This window comes from Engystomops pustulosus, chromosome 3, assembly GCF_040894005.1.
Source record: "Engystomops pustulosus chromosome 3, aEngPut4.maternal, whole genome shotgun sequence".
Taxonomy (NCBI): domain Eukaryota; kingdom Metazoa; phylum Chordata; class Amphibia; order Anura; family Leptodactylidae; genus Engystomops; species Engystomops pustulosus.
In genome coordinates this window covers 158,566,468-158,589,023 of record NC_092413.1, presented here as the reverse complement: position 1 = coordinate 158,589,023, position 22,556 = coordinate 158,566,468, and positions in this window count along the sequence as shown.

Here is a 22,556-nt window from a genome sequence, read left to right as displayed (position 1 = left end):
ATGTCAGTTTTTCACATCTCAGTCATGTAGATAAAACCTTAGACACGTGCCACATAACGGCTGTAGAGCCTACACAGAGGTAATTCAACAGCCATTCCTCAAAAAACTGAAACTAGCTGTAATCAATTGTTTTTTGTTTTGGTTTTATGCCGCATTTTTGTTGTCGAAAGCAGGGCAGGGGCAGAATTTGCATCAAAAGATTCCACAGCTGAATTCCCATTTCTGTTGTGGATTTTGTGCGCAGCATGTGGATGGGATGTGTTGCTGCCATATATTTTTGGTACTGTAAGAACTCACATGTCTTACTTTTTATAATGTTCATGAAAAAATATGAGCAATTGTATTTTGAAAAAAGCATAATGAAATCATATAAAAATAAATAATTTTTATATTTCCACATTTTTTCACACAAAATTCTTGTCTTTATAATGTTATATTTTAAAAGAGATGCAAGTGTGTTGTGGCCAAGCCCCTCCCTGTTGCATTTGAGTTCTGCAGTGTACGTTCCACAGCAACTCCAAACCCAACATAAACCAGTAGTATTACCTGCAGCAGGGGGAGGTTCAGTATAACCTATGCATTGAATATGAAGCTGTCATGTCTGCGCCTGCTGTCTCCTCTATCTGTGCTGGTAGGATAAGGAGAGGGTTTTTTTGAGTTTTTCATCATCCTGCAGTCTGAATTAGGTTCTATGGCTTTCTGACCTGATGTCTGCCACTCCCCTCACTGATTGTGTCTTGCAAGAGTTAGGGTGCAGTCACACGTTGCAGTTAAAACTGCATCGCAATTAGTTTTGAGGTGGTTTTAGGTGCAGTTTTGTCAATTTCACAGGTGAAAGACATGAGCTGAATGGGTGAATTTGATTTTGAAGGAGAAAGCTGTTCCACTAATGCCATTCACCTGTTGATTTGATGTCTTTTACTTGTTAAAATAAGTAATTCCACCTAAAACCAACCCAACGTGTGACCGCACCCTCAACTCTGTGGACCTGTACCTTATATACTCGAGTATAAGCCTAGTTTTTCAGCCCAAAAAAATGTGCTGAAAACCCAAACTCGGCTTATACTCGAGTAAAAAATATATATGTTTTACAAGGTTTTTGTGGTGAAATTAGGGGTCTCGGCTTATACTTGGGTCGGCTTATACTCGAGTATATACGGTAATTGCTTGCTCCTTCCACCTGTGGCAGGGCTGAGTTTCCCTATAAGTTTCCTGTTTAGGTTTGACTCCTTGCTGGTCAAGCTGCTATCTTGCTGTGTTCACTAGTTCTCTTGCATTCACTAGCTCTGGATTCTGATTTCTTGCCTGTGTCACGACTTCTCTATTTGGATTGTGATTTGGTTATTGTTATTCCCCCGCTGCTGCTGACTCGGATTGTATACCTCGTCTTATTGTGTTTGTTTGTCTGTATTGTTACGTGTTCACACCTTACCCAGGGAGGAAACATCACCCAGTTATTGTCCTCCGTTTAGGGGGGACCCAATAAGTAGGTAGGGACAGCTTGGGGTCTCAGTGCCAGGGCTCACTGTCCTTGTTTGTGTCCTGCCATTACAGAAGCTATATTTTTATTTTTAAGCAAATTTCACAACTGCAACACAAATCATTTTACACTTTTTTGGTAATTTTATAACTTATGCCCTATACTGTCAATGTATATTGCAATGGATTCCAATGGATTCATATGCCAACTAACCTACAGTGATACAGTCCAGTGTGTCCCCAATCTTATAAAGCTTCTTAACACTTTTACATCTTTTTGTTTCATACAGTGCAAGTATATAGAAGTATGAATATTTTAAATGAGTTGTTCACTTTCAGTAAATAATAGAAATGGTTTGTGTAAGTAAAAGTTCTACAATTTTCTGGTATACTTTCTGTATCAATTCCTCACGGTTTTCTAGATCTCTGCTTGCTGTCCTTTGATAGAAAGCCTCTATGTTTACTTCCAGTGGATAGAAATCTGTCTATGGTCATGTAATAGACACACACAGGGTCGGCACCAGCACCAGGCATACCTGGGCAAGTCAGATCTTAGTTCCCAGCAGGCTGGCAGTACCTAGTGAGGCGTGAGGGGCTGTATATAATGAATCCATGGGGAAGCTGTATATAGTTTACCTGTGAGGGAGCTGCATATGAAATAACCTTGACAGGGCATTTGGGAATGATAAACTAGAGAATACTTTAATTAGTTTCTGAATTTTTAATGCCGCGACATGAGTTCGCTGCAAAGGGGCCCACAGAGGCTCTGTTGCCCAGGGGCCTACTAAAACCTCGAGACGGCCCTGGATGGGCAAGTGCAAGGGCCGTTGTTACCACAGAGAGTAACCAGAGCCATTTGATAATTACGACTAACGCACCTGTGTCACATGACCATGGACAGATGACCATAGAAGTTTTCTATAGCAGGACAGCCAGCAGAGATCTAGAAAACTATAAGGAATTGATTTAGGAAGTATAACGGGAAATTGTGTAACTTTTCCTTACACAAACCATATCAATTATTTGCTGAAAGCGGACAGCCCCTTTAAGTAATAGGACGTCTTGCCTAAGGGTGCGGATAGACGGTACGGTCATGACATGGCTTTGCGGCAGTTGTGATGCAGCTGGCCGCATCAATTAAGAAACTTTGACAATAATTCATAACAAAATTATAATTTAGTGACAGGTACTGTTAACAAGAAATTGTCACTAAATAATAATTGTGTTGTGAATTATAATGACAATGTCCCATCACAACTGCATCACAGCCGCGTCATGGCTTCTATTCACATCCTAACAGTCTGTAACCTCTCTAACAAAGCCTGTTACAATGGTCACCGCAGTCAAAGAAAGGAGTAAAAATTTTAACAATTTTTAAAAGTCAACCTGAGCGCAGATCTCTAGCTGAGACACCAACACGCAATTTACAGTAATACACAGGAATCAGCAGGGTAATTTTCTCATAATTAACTGGGCAGCTGTGCCATCAATGTAATCAGAATAAAGACGATAAAGAATTATTGTCTAGATTTATGTGCATAAATTATAGAACATTGTTAGGTTGTAGCATCAAGCGGCTCATCTATATTCTGGAGGGAAGTTTGAGGTCTATGTCATCGACAGCAAGGTTGAGACAATGCGCCTTATTAATGTTTAGTGGAAGTTTCTTCTGCTAATGAGAAGAATATAGGGACGTTTCTGAAAAGTCTTTTGTGATCAACATAAAGTTTGAAGTCTTTGAGCAGGATGAATGAGGGAGACGAGCGCTGTCACACAAAAAACCTTACAGAATGCACTTGTGAGTAATGGGATTCATGCATGAGACAGGGACAGCACCCAGATTCCATTAAACATGATTTTTCCGCAGTGATCAGCCATTAGTTCTTTCTATTGGAACAAATGAGACTGAGAAAGACAGGAGAGGTCAAACATCTGTACTCTGGGAAAGCATTATCAGTTCACTTGACTAAACTGTGCAAACCTTGTCAGCCTAGTGTTCTCCATTCACTACAATGAAATCACACATTTCAGTGTGACCTTGAATATATTTACTTCTCTGCAGGCAATGAGGAATTTATAAGATTTTTTTTGTCATAAACAGCTCTACAAATTCTGAAGTGTAATGCGGAGGTGTATCAAAAATGGGCTGGGAGTATTTCTTATTATCTGTGGCACTTGCAAAATAAACCATTATGGGAAGGAGCCATTGCATTATGTAATAATTGATGATATGTCCTGGTCGATGATTTTGCAGTCGCAGTAGAAGTAAAATTACTGCTTAAAGGGGTATTCCCACAAAGACAAGATTCTTAAATATTAGTCCTGGTTTACACAACTTTGGTTGTCCCTGGATCCCACTATGGTTGGATTCTTATCATGAATAGCTTCTCTTCTCTGCACACTGCAGTACTTTCTGCCTCCTACAGCCCCCTCCTACATGGCAAGATCAGATCAGAGACAGGCACTTCCTGCCAGCAAGCAGCATGCAGATACTTCCTCTACTAGTCACAGACAGATAAGGTCTTTATCCGGGAGAGAGACATATAGCAGTGCTGACAGTGTGTGTTATAGGTGAGTTAGAAGAGCTGAGAGTGTAATTGGGCACATTTACTAAGACTAGTGCAAACTACACTATATGCAATGCGTATTGTGCAGAGTGTGCCAGATTCAGAATTTATAGCACACATTCTTCCAAAAGAGTGCACCACTTTTCTTTTAGTGCACCTTTAACATGGGGTGTGAGACACATTTCTTTCAGATTTTACATGTTTAATGTGGCACACAGTTTGGCTGAGCACTGGAATGCCCCATTCAGTGCACAACTTTGTGTCGCGTGAAGCATAGTGCAGCTGCGCTTTTCTAAAAGAGTGCTTGTATCGAATAACAAACCCCATTGAAGTCAATGGGAGACTCGAGCATTTTTCACTGAAAGAACACATTGAAAGAACACTGAAGAACACATTGCAGATGTTTGAAGATGTGTTCACTGAAAGAACACATTGACAGAACACAGTGAAGAACACATTGCAGATGTTCTTCACTGTGTTCTTTCAATGTGTTCTTCACTTAAATGATCCTGTGTTCATTGTGTTCACTGTTTTAATTGTATTCTTCACTGTTCGAGTACTCTAATACTCGAACGAGCATCAAGCTCGGACAAGTATACTCGCTCATCTCTAGTCACATGCAATATAAATGTGGTGCAGACACTTCTTAAATACCTGTGCAAGCAGTTTGCACTAGAAAGAACATGCAAAGTCCAACAGAAAACTGCCATAGGGTCCTTAGTAAATGTGTATCATGAAGTGTCTGCTTAGAGAAAATGTAAAGTAAGGGGGTTAAAAATTATCTTTATTGAGTAAACATCACTAGGGCATTTAAATTTTGAGAACTTTCATAGGCAAACCCCTTTAAGGGAGTATTCCAAGCTAATCATTTATGAAATCCCCAAATGAACCACATGATATTCCATAAATGTGTGCTAGATATGTGTACCACCTTTGGTGCCCATATAAAAGGGGTATTCTCATCTGCGCATTCATATTTAATTTAATTCATCTGACATACATATTTTCATTTGCATATTAATTAGAAATATATGAGCTAGAGAACAAAAAAAAATGTAAAGTAATTCAAGTGATATGTATATTCCCAATAGGTTCTCCTTATCTTGCTCTGCCTAAGTTGTTAGCTCCTAAACTTACAGTGTGGTTGGCTTATGCGAATACAACACCTATTTTAAGAACAAAAAAAGCCATTTTACCCAAAGAGTATGAAAGAAATATATCTTTATTAACTAACAAATGATACACAATTAAAAACAGATAACAGGCTGGTCACATTAAAGGAAAACAAGGACACTACACAAAATCAGACACATGGTACAGGATGATATATAGGGGTAAGTACTGCCTCTCTACTAAGATAGATGTGCATAGAAAGGTATACTATTAGTGCAACAGAAAATGTTTCTATGGTTGCATGGGACAGATATCCAATATTTAAAGTGCATAGTGCCTATAACTCTCCAATACAACCCTATATTACTTCACATAATGTGCATCCCAAAAGGGCATACCTTACTGCCGGAACACATGAATTTGTTATAGCCTATTTCAATAGGGTCAAGGATAACATATTGTACATACCCATTATCTGTGGTTCACCTGCTGTCTGATACCAAATGCCTCAAAGGTGAGTGGGGATGCAGACTGGCTCCGGGGACACAGGAAGGCACACGGGTGATATGGCTGGGGTTAGAATGATGAAATATACAGTTCCAACTTACATACAATTTCGACTTCAGAACAAACCTGCAGAACCTATCTTGTATGTAACCCGGGGACTGCCTGTAATATAATTCAAGGTTAATATTACATATATATAGTTAAGTGGGGGGAATTATGTAATTACTTCAGGTGTGTGCAGTAAATTATTTCAGTGTGTGGGGCACTGTATATATTTAATTTTGGTGAAAAATATATATTGTACAAACATGGCACAGTGTATATTGTGCATATTCTAATTTAATAGTGGGTAAAGTATTAATTCAGAGGGTACTATATAATAATTTAATTTTAATGGTTATAGCATATATTTAAAATACACTCACCGGCCACTTTATTAGGTACACCTGTCCAACTGCTCGTTAACACTTAATTTCTAATCAGCCAATCACATGGTGGCAACTCAGTACATTTAGGCATGTAGACATGGTCAAGACAATCTCCTGCAGTTCAAACCGAGCATCAGTATGGGGAAGAAAGGTGATTTGAGTGCCTTTGAACGTGGCATAGTTGTTGGTGCCAGAAGGGCTGGTCTGAGTATTTCAGAAACTGCTGATCTACTGGGATTTTCACGCACAACCATCTCTAGGGTTTACAGAGAATGGTCCGAAAAAGAAAAAACATCCAGTGAGCGGCAGTTCTGTGGGTGGAAATGCCTTGTTGATGCCAGAGGTCAGAGGAGAATGGGCAGACTGGTTCGAGCTGATAGAAAGGCAACAGTGACTCAAATCGCCACCCGTTACAAACAAGGTAGGCAGAAGAGCATCTCTGAACGCACAGTACGTCGAACTTTGAGGCAGATGGGCTACAGCAGCAGAAGACCACACCGGGTGCCACTCCTTTCAGCTAAGAACAGGAAATTGAGGCTACAATTTGCACAAGCTCATCGAAACTGGACAGTAGAAGATTGGAAAAACGTTGCCTGGTCTGATGAGTCTTGATTTTTGCTGCGACATTCGGATAGTAGGGTCAGAATTTGGCGTCAACAACATGAAAGCATGGATCCATCCTGCCTTGTATCAACGGTTGTGTCATGGTGTGGGGAATATTTTCTTGGCACTCTTTGGGCCCCTTGGTACCAATTGAGCATCGTTGCAATGCCACAGCCTACCTGAGTATTGTTGCTGACCATGTCCATCCCTTTATAACCACAATGTACCCAACATCTGATGGCTACTTTCAGCAGGATAATGCGCCATGTCATAAAGCTGGAATCATCTCAGACTGGTTTCTTGAACATGACAATGAGTTCACTGTACTCAAATGGCCTCCACAGTCACCAGATCTCAATCCAATAGAGCATCTTTGGGATGTGGTGGAACGGGAGATTGGCATCATGGGTGTGATGTCATCATGTCAATATGGACCAAAATCTCTGAGGAATGCTTCCAGCACCTTGTTGAATCGATGCCACGAAGAATTGAGGCAGTTCTGAAGGCAAAAGGAGGTCCAACCCATTACTAGCATGGTGTACCTAATAAAGTGGCCGGTGAGGCATTCACATTGGGGCACATTTACTTACCCGGCCCATTCGCGATCAAGCGGCGCGTTCTCTGCGGTGGATTCGGGTCCGGCCGGGATTTATGAAGGCATTTCCTCCGCCGTCCACCAGGTGGCGCTGCTGCGCTGAAAATCTTCTGAACGCGCCGGAATGCACCACCCCGGACCAGGTGAAGGTAAGCGCTTCGCAAGCGACACTTTTCGGGTTTTTAAATGCGGCGTTTTTTCCGAATACGTCGGGTTTTCGTTCGGCCACGCCCCCCGATTTCCGTCGCGCGCATGCTGGCGCCGATGCGCCACAATCCGATCGCGTGCGCCAAAAACCCAGGGCAATTCAGGTACAATCGGCGCAAATCGGAAATATTCGGGTAACACGTCGGGAAAACGCGAATCGGGCCCTTAGTAAATGACCCCCATTGTATTTTGTGATGTATGCAGAGGGGAAAATCAGTGGACCTAGGTAATTTGTGTTGTGAGGGCTATATATTTTTTTCAATATACAGTGGTGTTATCCAGGTAACATTGTACTGTAAGTGATTGTGGTATTTTTAGAGGCACAGTTTGGGCATGTGTTACAAGAAACCAAAGATATGTATAGCGAAATACTGCAGAAATAGATCGTGGCCAAGGGAAATTCTGTACCTGATGGAGAAGATTCATCTCCTGGGAGATGTTTACCAGTTCAACCAGTTCAAAACAGAGAATGGAGGCAGCAGCTATAAGTTATGAGACCTTGATATCTGTGTTAGTTTCAGGGGACTTTTTAAGGACAGACCATTCATGATGATTCTGCAGGAGGTTGTCCAATACCAAAATCCTTCATGTTCTGCTATTTAACCTAATCACATAAAATTGCATTAAAATGGAAATGTAAAAGGATTTTTTGCTTGTAGATATGGTGTAGAACAGCGATGGTGAACTTTTTAGAGTTTCCAAACTATAACTAAAACCCAATTATTTATCGAAAAGTGCAAACATGGCAATTTAAGCAGTAACTTATTCCTCCTTGCTCTGCCACAGCATTCAATTGTATTGGCTGTTATTGTAGCTTTCCTCAATGACAGGAAGAATGGTGGGGCCCAGAGAAGGAGCTCCAATGTACATATAGCTCTTTCTACACAGCTCCTTCTGCAGTCACAGGCAGCCAAGAATATGTCACTTTAAAATAGTGCTGAGCATGGCTCGTCCTGGGTGGCCTGGGACTGCAGGAGGAGGTCTTGAGTCCTGTCTGGGAAACTCTGTGTTGTGGTGACAGTCTGAGTGTCCACAGAGAGGACTCTGAGTGCCACCTCTGGCACCTGTACTATAGGTTCGCCATCACTGTTGTAGAATGAGAAACTTTAATGTGTTCAGGGGATAGGCAGTGGGCAACAAAATTGGTCTATTTGAGGCCCTGAAATTCTCATTGGCAGCCAAGATACCCACTTTACAAATATCTGTGGTCCAGCAAAATACAAAGCTGACCAGCTAGATAAAAGACATTCCCAGCCCATGCCCTCCCACAATAACCACCTCGCCCATCTAAGCTAACCTACCAATTCACCCCAATAATTCAACAGTTCATGACAGTTGGAAATAGTGAGGACACAGCAGCCTAATATTTAAAATAAAATTTTAATGTCATCACGGAGACCCCTACATATCAGCAAGTTAGGCCCTATCCTGTGTATTCGTGGGAAAACCCTTTTAACCACAGGTCATGGAGGGAATATGGTTACTGGCTCTGCCTGACCTCCTGTCCGGTCCAATATTAATATGAATAAAGTTCCCCATCTTACAAAGCCTCAAAGCATGTTTAACAGGAAATTATGTAACATAATCAATCCTCTGGGGAAGATGTACTGCAAAAAAAAAAAAAAACAACAGCCAGACATGAAGCAAAAAATAAACCCACAATCTGGTAGAACTCTTTAAATATCAGAGAGCTCTCAAGTGCTACACAAAATGTTATTTATTTTAAGACAATATGCATTTATCCAGAGGCAGAGGTTTCTTAGTGTCCATGCATCACCCTGACATGAATGGAATATGAGATGACCTTTATGTTATTATATTGTCAAGAAGAATGATTTGGAGTGAATAGTAAAGGCGCATCTCTATCCTTTAATCATCTGCTGGAATTTCAGGCAATTCACCACTGGATTTCTCAGTTAGATATGTCACTATCACCCATTCTAAAGGCAGTGGATACAGAAAGTATTCAGACCCCTTTAAATTTTTCACTCTTTGTTTCATTGCAGCCAATTGGTAAGATTAAAAGAAGCACTTGTTTTATTTGTACTTTCTGCACCCCATATTGACAGAAAAAAACAGAATGTAAATATTTTTGCTAATTTATTATACTAAAAACCTGAAACATCACATAAGTCATGTGTCATAAGTATTCAGACCCTTTGACGCTCATACTTAACTGCGCGACCGTGCGCACGGCTCTCCTTCACTTCCTATGTGGCCGCGCGCATGGTGCGCCGAAGCAGCTACCACTTCAAGTGGTAGGTTTCCTTTAAGAAATAAGATTATTTATTGATGAGAAAAATATTTAACTCTTTGGTGTTAATTCTAAGCCTTATGTCTGTAGAAAACCAGGCACTGCTCATCACCTGCCAAATACAATCCCAACAGTGAAACATGGTGGTGGCAGCATCATGCTATAGGGGTGTTTCAGCTGCAGGGACAGGATGACTGCTTGCAATTGAAGGAAAAATTAATGTGGCCAAGTGCAGAGATATCCTGGCTGAAAACCTCTTCCAGAGTGCTCTGGACCTCAGACCAGGCTGAAGATTCACCTTCCAACAAGACAATGGGGCACAATTACTAAGAGGGTTGTGCTAGTTTTCTGTCAGACTTTGCACGTTCTTTTAGGTGCAAACTGCTTGCACAGGTATTCAAGAAGTGCCTGCGCCACATTTCTGTGGAGCATGCGACCGTTTTGTGGCATGGCTGCACTATGCTTCATGCTACACAAATTTCTGCACTGAAGGGGGCGTTCCGTGCTCACTCGGACGGTACACCATATTTAACATGCAAAGTCTAAAAGAAATGTGTTGCATGTTAAAGGTGCACCAAAAAAAAGTGGTGCACCAGATTCATGCAGAACGGTCGCTAGACGTCCTGAATATGTCACCCTCTGCACTATACACAGGAAAACTGCACATAGCGGAGTTTGCACTGTTCTTAGTAAATGTTTCCCCAATTACCCAAAGCACACAGGTGTCATTATACTGACTGTGATTTTTGTCTGGAGAAGTTCTCTAGAGGCCAGAGTCACCAGGTTGATAAATTCTGCAGTGATAAGTAATGGCTGGGAGAAGTTTCCATGACATTTGGTACGTGATGGAGAAGGATTGCCAAGAATGAGGAGACTACCAGGAAGAAGCTGGGATGGACCAGGCCAACATAGACATACAAGAAAACAGCAGCAGCCTAGTTTGAACAGTAAGGTCCCTTCTACACTCGCGAGTGTGATGCACTGAACTCGCATCACACTCGCAACGCGTTCTGCTAGGATTGCATGGTCCGAACGCTGCAAATTGGAACTGAACTGACATGCTGAATTCAGTTCCGGTTTGCAGCGTTCGGGCCGTGCGATCTGGGCAGAAAGCGTTGCGAGTGTGATGTGAGTTCATCGCATCACACTCGCGAGTGTACAAGGGGCCTAAGTGATGTCTGTGGCAGCGCAATTGTGAAGTACTTTTAATGCTGGTATGTAATTATGTGTGGTTATTTAGTGCTCATAAATATTTATGCTTGCAGTATATTCATGCTGAAAAGCAGATGACAAGAGGGGGAGTCACTGGATTTCATTATAATGCAGTCAGTTTTTAGGGAATCGCTCAGATCAGATAAATGTGAAAATCATAGAAATTTTTTCAACAAATTTACACTCCATACCACCACCATCAGTTCCCAATGTCTTCAACTGTTCTCAGACAGTAAATCTGCACTAAACCTTGCTGGAAGTATGACTACAAAGACGTTATACAGCCACATGTGTCCATTTGTATGGTCTTTGTTTGGACATCTGTTTGCAGAAGGATCTGACAGGCTTGTGAAACAGCATATATGCAGCAGGCAGACAATTAGTAAAAGTTTTATGTACACAATGCTCCAGCTGCAACTATCAGTTAATCACTGAAGCCTTGGGCTTTTCTAGATGTCTGAAGCTAAAATATGGATAGTTACAACATCCTGAAAATGATACATTTGCATACACATCTGCTTCCCTGAGACTTTCTTAGTCGCCACTTTTCATCTCATAAAATACATTTAGCTGTCATGAATAAATATTTCAGTCTTTGCAATGAGCAATATGAAAAACACTTGAGGAAAAACAAAATATATGGTATATTAACACACAAGAAAAAACCTTTTTATCTTCTATGTAATGTGCAAGTATTACTGTGTATACTCGAGTATAAGCCGACCCGAGTATAAGCCGAGACCCCTAATTTTACCACAGAAAACTGGGAAAACATATTGACTCGAGTATAAGCCGAGGGTGTAGTATACAGCCAGCCAGCCCCCTTGCAGTATACAGCCTGCCCCCTTGCAGTATACAGCCTGCCCCCTTGCGGTATACAGCCTGCCCCCATCGGTATACAGCCTGCCCCCATCAGCATACATTCTGCCCCCGTGTACTTAATACTCACCCTCTGGTGTCCCCGATGTTCCTCCCGGCACCCGGCGGCTTCCGATCCCCATCGCGGCTCCCGGCGGCTTCTTCACTTTTCTATCTTCTCTGGCCGGGAGATCGCGCCGCCCGTCGCACACTGTGGTGCGACGCTGTCGCCGCTGATGACGTCATCAGCGGCGACAGCGCTGCATCACAGTGTGCGACAGCCGGCAGATCGCATGGACGCGACTCTGCCGGCTAGAGAAGATAGAAGACAGAAGAGGAGACATGGGGAGCCGCCGGGAGCTGCAACAGGGATCGGGAGCCGCTGGAAGCCGCGACGAACATCGCGACACCGGAGGGTGAGTATTAATTTTTTTTTTTCATTGACTCGTGTATAAGCCGAGGCGAGGTTTTTCAGCACATTTTTTGTGCTGAAAAATTCGGCTTATACACGAGTATATACGGTATCTGTTTCCTGGCCATATTTCATCCATATTTAACCACCTTGTTCTGCTCTATATGGTGTGAAGAAAGCTTTTTTTTTTTTTTCAATTTAGTCTTTAACATCTTAAGGACACAGCGTTTTCCTTCATTTTTCTTTCACCACCTTCAAAAATCCATAACTTTTTTATTTATCTGTGTACAGAGCTGTGTGAGGGCTTTTTTCTGCATAAAAAATTTTACTTCTCAGTGACATTATTTATTATTCCATGCCGTGTTCTAGGAAGATGGAAAAAAATTGCAAATGTGGTGAAATTGGTGAAAAAAGGCATTTGCGTCACTTTCTTGTAGAATTTTTATAAATTTCACTGTGCACTCCAAATGATTCACCTACTTTATTCTTTGGTTCCATACAATTACGGTAATACAAAATTATATTATACAAAATTATTTTATTGTGTTTTAATACATTTTCAAAAATTAAAAAAATGAAACATGAAAAAAAATTAGTTTTGTCATCTTCTGACGTCAATAACTTTTTCGGACTTTGGTGTATGGAGATGGGAGGTTTAATTTTTTGCGAAATGAGCTGACGTTTTCAATGCTTCAATTTTGAGGACTGTATGACCTTTGAACACTTTTTATTACATTTTTTATGTTATGTAAAATGATGTAAAAGGAGAGTTTCAGACGTTATTTTCTGTTATGGGGTACACCACCGAAATAACCACTTTTATATTTTAAAAGATCGGGCATGTTTGGGATTTTTACTGTTTAGGATTTGAATTTCTTTTAAAACCTTTTTTTTTTTACTATTTTAGACCCTCAAGGGTACTTAACCCTAGATGGTCATATCGTTCCTTCTATATACTGCAATTCTGCTGTATTGAAGCGGGTGTGGGATTTGGAGCGGGTATCAGGTGGGCTGTTGTGGGATTTTTAAAAAGATAAAGCTTTTCTCACCTCCTGTGGTGCTTCCAGTGTCTCACTTCCACCTTCTTCCACACCTCCCAGTGTCCTGCGCTGAGGTCTGTCAGAGCCGTACCCCTGTTTGTTTACAGCTGTTTATACCCACAATACTCTGGGCAGGGGATGGGTGGGCGTTCCAGGCTCCCGGAAGCCGTCAGAGGGGAGATTTATTTTTTTTTTAGAAAGCCCTCCCCCGTCCACCTGATATATTTTTCTAATAGCCAGACAACACTTTTAAGATGCACAGTTTTTGCAAGGGACATTAACCCCTCAATGACCATCGTATCAGGTTTTCACAGCAGTCATTAAGGGTTCTTCTTCTACGAGTTTCTATGGCGCACTATGAGATGAAAATCGGGTCATAGTGGTGCTGGCATGTTATGACATCCCAGCCCTGATACTGACTCCCGGCATCAGAAAAGCTATGATTCCATTTATTAAATTCTTCTGCACCCATTGACACCCTGGGTGTTGGGGATGTCACAGTAATAAAACTGTGTAGTAGATTTCTATTAGGCTATGCCAGAGGTAAAATGATGCCTAAATTGACATTTTTTAATCATCTAGCACACAAAATATTAAACACAGTAAAAAAGGTACTACACACAAAGAAAAGAATAGTGCAGGGGAAAGAATAAGGGAAGTACCCACAACTCAATTAACCAATACGTTATAGAAATACCGACCACAGGTAAAGGATGCAAAGACCAGACCCCAACACGTGTTTCGCCACAAACAGTGGCTTCTTCTGGGGGAGTGACTCACGTGTCGGGGTCTGGTCTTTGCATCCTTTAACCGTGGTCGGTATATAAAATATTTTATCTAGTGATTTCCCTTCTTGAGTATTTCCCTGTATACCATGCACTTTGCACTTTGATAGATTATTGTTTTCCACCTTTGGGGCTTATGCTCTTGTTTCATAAATAATTGATATGTACTATTTTTGATGGGGATATTTGACAGTAATATGCTGGTTACACCCGGGTATGTGCAATAAGTGTTTTGTCTGCTTGTTGTTTCCCCTATTGGATTACTGATTTTTTTTATCCATTGAATTGTGTACTGGATATAATAAAGATTTAATATGTTTTCAATATGGCCTCACATATTGGTTAATTGAACTTTTTGTAGGTGTCACAGTAAAAAAGGTGTATGAACCGTAAATGTGAAAAATAAAAACTACAGGTCTTTAGACAAAAATAAGCCCTCATTCAGCCACATTGACAAAAAAAATGTCAAAAGTTAAGGCGCTTGGGAAGCATTGATGGAAAAGATCATTTGGGGAAATCCTTTTCCCCAAAAGGATTTCATTATAAAATTGAAGGTCATTTACAAAAAGGAACACATTTTGTATTGCTGTGTCTGCATTGACCTAGAGAAAAAAAGTTTTTTTATGTTATTTAGGTTACACAATAAAGGAACCAAAAAAACATAAAGTAGAAAAACTATTTCAGAATTGCATTCTTTTCTCTAAATATACTGCACGGAAAGGTTTAATAAAAGTTCAACTGTAGGAAATATGAAAACCCCAAATTGTGCTAACAAAAACTACATTTCACCATAAAGCTACGGTGACCGGAAAATAAACAAGATAAGGTTGCATTGAAGAATAAAAACTAAAAATAGCCTGGGCATTACCATGGTGTGGAGATAAGGGGTTAATATGACTAGGTATCTGTAACATCTGTGCCAAAGTCTTCCTCTGTCTGCAGACTGCGTCTTATGTGGCGTTAATTTTCCTTTGTGTTTTTGTGTGTGTAAACTGTGGCTTAGGTTGCTGCTGTCTTGGACCACACCCAACTATCAAATACTGTACACACACAGTCATAATAATCCCATTCCTTTATATTCTACCAAATACTGTACAGTCCCTGTCTTACATGGTCCATTGTTGTTTCTAAAATTATAACCTAAGAGTTTAGCTCTCTATCGAGAAACATTTTGATCGACATTTAACTTAAAATCTTTGAAATTGTATTTTTTTGTTTAGTACAATAAATTGTGAACAAGACCTGTGACAATTTCTACAGAAATTCTTTCAGTTGTATCCAATCAACAAAATAATATGACCTTTTTATGTGAATAGACTGGGATCACAACTTTAAATGACAAAATAACTAAAAAAATTTTTTTCCTAAATATCAACTTGAAATGAATTAATATTTGGAGTTGACCAAAATACTATATAAGAAGTGTTTAGAATTCTACATTGGCCAGACAAACCCAATATTTTAAAGGAATTCAATGTTCAAAAGTTTTGCAGACAAAACTAATCAGTATTTGCATAAATTGCCATCTATTTGACTTTTACTAACTGAGAAGAATTATTTCACTTGTCAATGAATGTTCTTATTCATTTAGTCCATGTCTGAAACCTGAAAGACAAAATTTTGCTTGACTTGATTAATGCATTGAGCTTATCCAGTTTTAGTCTTAAAGGGAACCTGCCATTTAATTTAACCCACACTAAATAAATACTTCATTAAAAAAAACTATGATTAAAAAGCATTGCCTTCATCCCTAAATGTTTTTTTCATGGGTGCAATGTTAAAAAGAAAATCAATTTGCAATAAATTTATATGAAACTCACCTGAGGTAAGTACAATGATAACAATATTATTATTATATGCATATTAAATTTTACTTGCACTGCCCTGCCTCCTTGTTCCTGATTGACAAGTCTTACTGTTAGGACATGCTGTTGTATAGAACTAGTACTTAGGGACCATCTGGCAATATTCAACTACAGACATATTCAGCTCTGTTTACTTATTATTATGGGTAGAAAAAGCTGTGTCAAATGTTTTACATTGCTACTTGCTGGAACATTGAGAGAGATTTCTGCTACATCATTGAGAACTTCATCTCATGTGACCATGGTGATGTCATCTAAGGTCCTTTAACCAGTAACATTTGCTTTACACATCAACATCTACCTCTTGAATGTATCTGATCACATGAAATAACAGCATGCCTCAATGGAGGCATGTTGAGGGGTAGAAGCCAGTGGAGGCATGCTGTGGTTTTATGAGATCAGATACATACATGGGGTAGACTTTACATGATACATTAATGGAAGTTATTGACTCAATCCTGTGAGGGATATCATATTTCTCTCCAGATGTCATTTTGTTCACCCAGACAACATTTTGCTCACTGTCATCCATTTCATGATTCAGCCACCATCTTGTGTAATCTGCCTGGAGATAATTTGCTGTTTTTCTGCTTCTCTGCAGCATCTGCTTATCTTGTTTTGTCTACTGGGGAGCCTTCACAGTACATTTATGGTCTGATAGTGACAAGTTTCTGTTCCCTAGAGAATAGTGCTTTTTAGAAGAAATGACATGTAGAGTTCATCAACATTATTTTGGGAAAGCAGCTTAAGGGGAGTTTCTGGGAGTTGCATAAAGTATATTCAAGCTAAACTATAGCATTTTAGTATTTTACTACCTTTTCACGCCCTATTCAAAGTATTTCTGTTTTCTATATACAGCTACGACCTTGAGTGGAGTGTCTACTATTTTACTCCATAATCTCCAGTAGTGGCAGGCATTTTGTTTTCCCTTACAGCTAATTTGGAAATCACGTTATAACTGAGGGAGGGTTGTTCGAGCCATGGTTAAAATCTCTAACAAACCCTATAAAGTAAATGACTGTAAATTTAGTGTTAGACAACAAATTATCTGTTGTTTATTGTATGCATTTTAACTAGTCACGTGGAAGTCTAATGGATCAGTTAAAATGTCCATTGATGTCAATGAATTTTGATGGTTTTTGTTATTGTCCATTTGCACCACATTTGTTAGGCTTCCATTATTATCATTTTAGTGAAAACTGAAAACTAAAAAATTTGTAAATAAAAAATTAAAGAAACAAGATAAGACCTTCTGTAAAGTCTTTTGTAAGGCTTTTCCAATATGCAAACATTGGTACAAAGTCACACCGTAAAACAAAGTAAGACCATTTTAACACTGTCAGTATTTTGCATGAATATTTCTAAGGCGAATCAGGAGTGGACTCAAAACCTGAAGGCATTGGCCCTACCTCGGGTTTTGGTATGATCAAATAAAAAATTTAAAAAGAGGGAATATAAGACATAAATTAAAACATCTAGGGGATTACAAAGTATGCTCTTATGTAAATTGCTAGGATGTCCCTCTGTGAGTATCTATGGGGAAGAAGTTACATGGCTTAGGGCCATTGTTTGGGGCTGAACAACTTCTTATATAAGAAGTATTCACTGGTAATTTAAAGGGAACCTGTCATCAGGAGACCCATTTTTAGCACTCCTCCAGTCCCCACAGAGCATAGTACATATACTGCCAACGTGTTTTTGTATAAAAAATGGGTTTTACAGAAAAAAAGATATGTTATATTGTACCTTTCATTAGCATCTGCTGTGTGACTAGGCAGTTGCCCAATAGGAGGTGCTGGAAAGGAGAAGTCCCCCCCCACCCTTGGGAAACATGTGACCTTTTCAAATATATGTATAACTCCCCTTACTCAGGATTGGCTGTAGAGGAGCAAGGGGCGTCGCTAAGCCCAGTGATGGGTGTTTTCATATATTTGGAAAGGTCACGTGGAGAAGCAGTTTCCCAAGGGTGGGGGGGGACTGCTCCTTTCCAGCCCCTCCCATTTGGCAACTGCCTAGTCACACAGCAGATGCTAATAAAAGGTACAATATAACATATCTTTTTTTCTGTAAAACCAATATTTTATACAAAAACACAGTTTATGTACTATGCTCTGTGAAGACTGGGGTAGTGCTGAAAATGGGTCTCCTGGTGACAGGTTCCCTTTAAGACCCTTGATCTTTCTGGAGATGATCTGGAGTGTTGTTTAGGCTATTATTTAATTCGTCCTAAGTGTAGTTTCCTGCTTCAATAACTGTCTTTAAGGTTTTGGCTGCCACCTCATGGCATTTTTTTTAACACTATGGTAAAAAAAGCGCTGTTAGTTTGAGTGCCAAACCCAATAGAACTGATTTCTCAAGAACTGATTGTCAGGGTTTTTTTTCAACAGATCCACATTCCATTGGACAACTATTTATCATATTTGCATTTCATGGACACAAGTCTATAGGTCTGCAAGAATGTTCAGACATTTTTCTCCCTGATGATGCTGGGGTACCATGTGTTATGCCTTCTAAGTAAAGTTAACCTCCTTAAGAAAATGACCTAGTATGGTATCCACGACACATTTTTTCCCTGCTCAACCTTATATTTTTTATATATATAATTTTTTTTTTATAACTTATTTTTTATCTGACAAGGGAAAATAAAGGCTTGTTTTTTGTGGTAAGAGTTGTATTTTCTTACAGGTTAATTTTAGGGTAAAAATAACATATTCATAAAAATGTACTAACTCTTTCCTGTAGGTTAATACAATTAAGGAGACACCATGAACAAACCTGAATGTGAACCAAACTTGACCAAAAACCCCATTAAAGTCAATGGGATCCCATAGATGGCTGTAAAATGGAGGTAGAAAGGGGTAAAGGTTTGGAAAATTTTGCCCTGCCAAAAAATGCTTTTAATGTCATTGAGATTAAAGGTGCTCTGTTGTTCGGACCCAAGTATTCTCATAGCCTTAAAAATAAGCTATGGGAAACCCAATAACCCTTTCTCATATATAGGTTAAAGGCACTCTGGGTGTTCAGATTCAATTATTCTCATAACAGTTAAAATCTCACTGCAGTGAAAATCCAGCTAATACAGAATTTTACAATTTCTATTTTGAATTCAGCTAATGCGGAACTTGACCACTTTAATTTTGAATCCTGTGAATGTGGAATATGATTCCGTAAATGCAAAATGTACAACGTCTGATACTTCAAGATATTACACACACAATGCTGTCAATGCAAATAGTACTAAGACTGGCAATGTAAGGGAACACTGTCTAATGCTATAAATGCAAATGGTACTAAGGTTGGAACACTGTATGATGCTGGAAATGTACTGATGCTATAATACTACTAAAACTGGTAGTTTAATGGAAAACTGTATGATGCTATAAATGAAAAGACTGCTGCTTTAAGATATTACTATAAGATGCTGTAAATGACATCAGATGACTGGTTCATTAAGTTATTACTATTTGATGCTGTGAATGCAAATGGTACTAAGACTGGTACTGCAACGGAACCATGTGTGATGCTGTAAATGCAAATAGTACTAAAACTTGTGGTGCAAAGGAACACTGTATGATGATGTAAAAGCCCTTCTGACGAACTGCCTTTCTACGTCGGTGCGTCAGAAGAAGATTGGAAGAGATTGCCTTCTATAAGTGCCGGTGTCAAGCATGACTGCAGCATGCTAGTGTATCCCCCTTGGATCTGACCCCCTCGGTGAGCTAACCAGGGGATGCGATCCACACTTCTGCAACTCCGGTGTCCACCCTGTGCCCTAAGGCTGCTGGCTCTGCCGGATTTTGCCTCCTGGCAGGACCGAGCTGTAACTAAGTGAGCACTCTCAAAAGCGATCAAAAGAAGTTACGTGTTCCAAAATTGTACCACTAAGAAGAAGAACCCTTTTCACAAAAAATAAGCCCTCAACCAGCTCTGTCAACAAAAAAATACAGAATGTATGCCTCTGAAAAGTTGTTGATACTAAAATAAATGCGATTTTCTCCAAAATTGGTTTGATGTAAATGAGCTATCACCGTAATCGTTGTGAAGGAGAGAATAAAAATTAAATAATATTTTTATGTTACAGTGAGCGGACAAAAAAATTGATAATTTTGTTTGTGCCCCCCTTGAAATAGTTAATAAAATCTCAAGAATAAGCTACAGCCGCCCCAAAACGAATTATCTATATAGGGTATCTCATCCCACAAATAATAAGCATTGAATGTTTTTGCATTACCGAAAAAATATGAAATTCTATAGCCTTTACAATGTGACAATACAAAGCTGCTCTGACTGTCACTGCTTTCATTCAATGCCGGGTCATGTGCCCATACAGCAGTTTACCTCCACATATGGGGTAACACTACACTCAGGAGAAACTGGGTATCAAACTTTGCAGAGCATTTCATCATTTAATTAATTGGGAAAGTGTAATTTTTGGCCTAAATGAATGTATTTTCCCAAATAAATTCTAAAGTCTCTAAATCCCACGTCCATATTGTTTTAACCCCTGTGAAACATTAAATGAAACATTTAAACAGACTTCGTAAGAGTTGTTTTACATAACTTAAGGGGTAGGGTTTCTATGTGTTTAGCATATTTAGGCCTCTCAAATTCACTTGAAAGCTGAGTCTTGGCAATTTTCATGAAAATGTGAAAAAATCGCACCATTTCTAAACCTAACAACATCCTAGTCATCATAAAGCAGACATTACAGAAATGTTAGTTATCAAGTTATTTGGGTGGTCTAACTAAACATTTAAAACTGAAAATTAAAGGGGTATTCTCACAAAGACAAGTTTCTTAAATGTACTCAGGATAACAAAATAACACATTCTCGAATTCATTGTTATTAAGAAAAATACAGCATTTCAAAGATATAAGTCCAACCTGTCTCTATCAGTCCTGGTGTACACAATTTCAGTTGCCCTAAAACACGACCCTGTAAATTCTGACTTAGGGTTGGGAACACCATCTTGGATTTCTGAGTGACAGCCGTGCAGCTGAGATTTCTGTATCTCTGCTCCCTACACTCTAGCCCCGCCCCCTGCAGTCCAGGATGGAGCTCACAGACACTCACCCACTTCCTTCCAGCAAACAGCAAATCATGAGGAGAGAAGCTGCAATTTACAGGCAGATAAGTTATCCGGGTGAAGGGAGAGGCAGGCACAGGAGATCTGTGAGAGTGTGAGAGCACATATGTAGCAGAGCTGACAGTGTGTAATAGGCATATCATAGATCTCATGATCTCATACCTCTCATTATCTCTTTCTATGTGTCAGAAACCAGTACAATGTTCAGAAGGTAAATGATAAGTGTATATAAACCTGTACCCTGATAATATAACGACATTGTCAGCTCACAGAACTAGATGGATCATAATGTGTCTGCTAATGTGTCCTCATAATGTATCTTAATCCTTTTGTGATGGTAACATGATAAAGATCATTTTAACCCCTTATATTGCAATTTTACTATTGATGCCTTTGCTCCTAGCACTGCATCAGCTGCTCGCTGTAAGATTGAGCTATATGAGCAGGCACTTGCTGAGGTGACCTTTCCTGATTTCCCGGTGCTATGCTCATGCACAAGATGCGGTGTGCTGACAAAGTGCTTAGATTATCATGTTACAGGGTTTAGCTTCACTTTCATTTAGCATCTGATATCTCGCCTTACAAATAAAACAACCACTCAACTCTGATTTTTTTGATCATGAAGCTTATGTAGATCTGTTTTCTTCATCAAAATTCTGGACAGGGAGTGCCTCTGGCTCTGCTGCTCCCTGCCTCCTACCACTCATCTCTGCACCTGCAGTACAGGAGATCTGTGTGAAGAGATCATTTTTGAGGAATCTAACCAGACAGGATGACATGCCCAACACCAAAACACGCAACATCAGGACTAATAGAGACAGGTTAGAATTATATATCCGAAATTATGTACTTTTGTGAATAATATTGTATTGGAGAATGTTATTTTGCCATCTTGAGTATATTTAAGAATTTTGTACCCATTTAATAACCATCATTGCATCCGTATTCATCATTGTTAAGATGTGTATTTTTTGCATTCATTCCTTCTCTTGTCCAATATTGTTTATATCACATAAAGCATCCATTCTACATTGGGGGCAAATAAATGCATAAAAAAGTATGAAAATAAATCATGGAGAACCCAATTTTCTTTGTTTTAGAGGCAACAGAAGTTACATATTGTTTAATTTTTTGTGAAAATTGAGTCATTTTCCCAGGGAAGATTTTGTATTATAACCTTGAATCCATTCCACACTCATCCATGCTTCTTGCTTCAGATGAGCTCATTCATTCTGTTTTTGTGTTCTAAGGCAAGAAGGACTTGAGAGAACCATCTGTTCTTTTATATCTTGTTATTGTTTGATCTAAAGGGAATAATTATAACTGCGTCTATTACAATGCTAAGCCTGTTGTCATATGCTACAGCCACGGCAGAATTGTCTCCCTGCCTTAGGAAGTCATTTTGGAAAAGGATTGCTTTTTTATGGCAAAACATTGTACTTGACCTAAACTTAACTTGATAACATTTTTTTAGGTAAATACTTAAATTATCAGTATAAAATATTGTTGCTAAATATAGAACTCTTAATATTAGGCGAATGCAG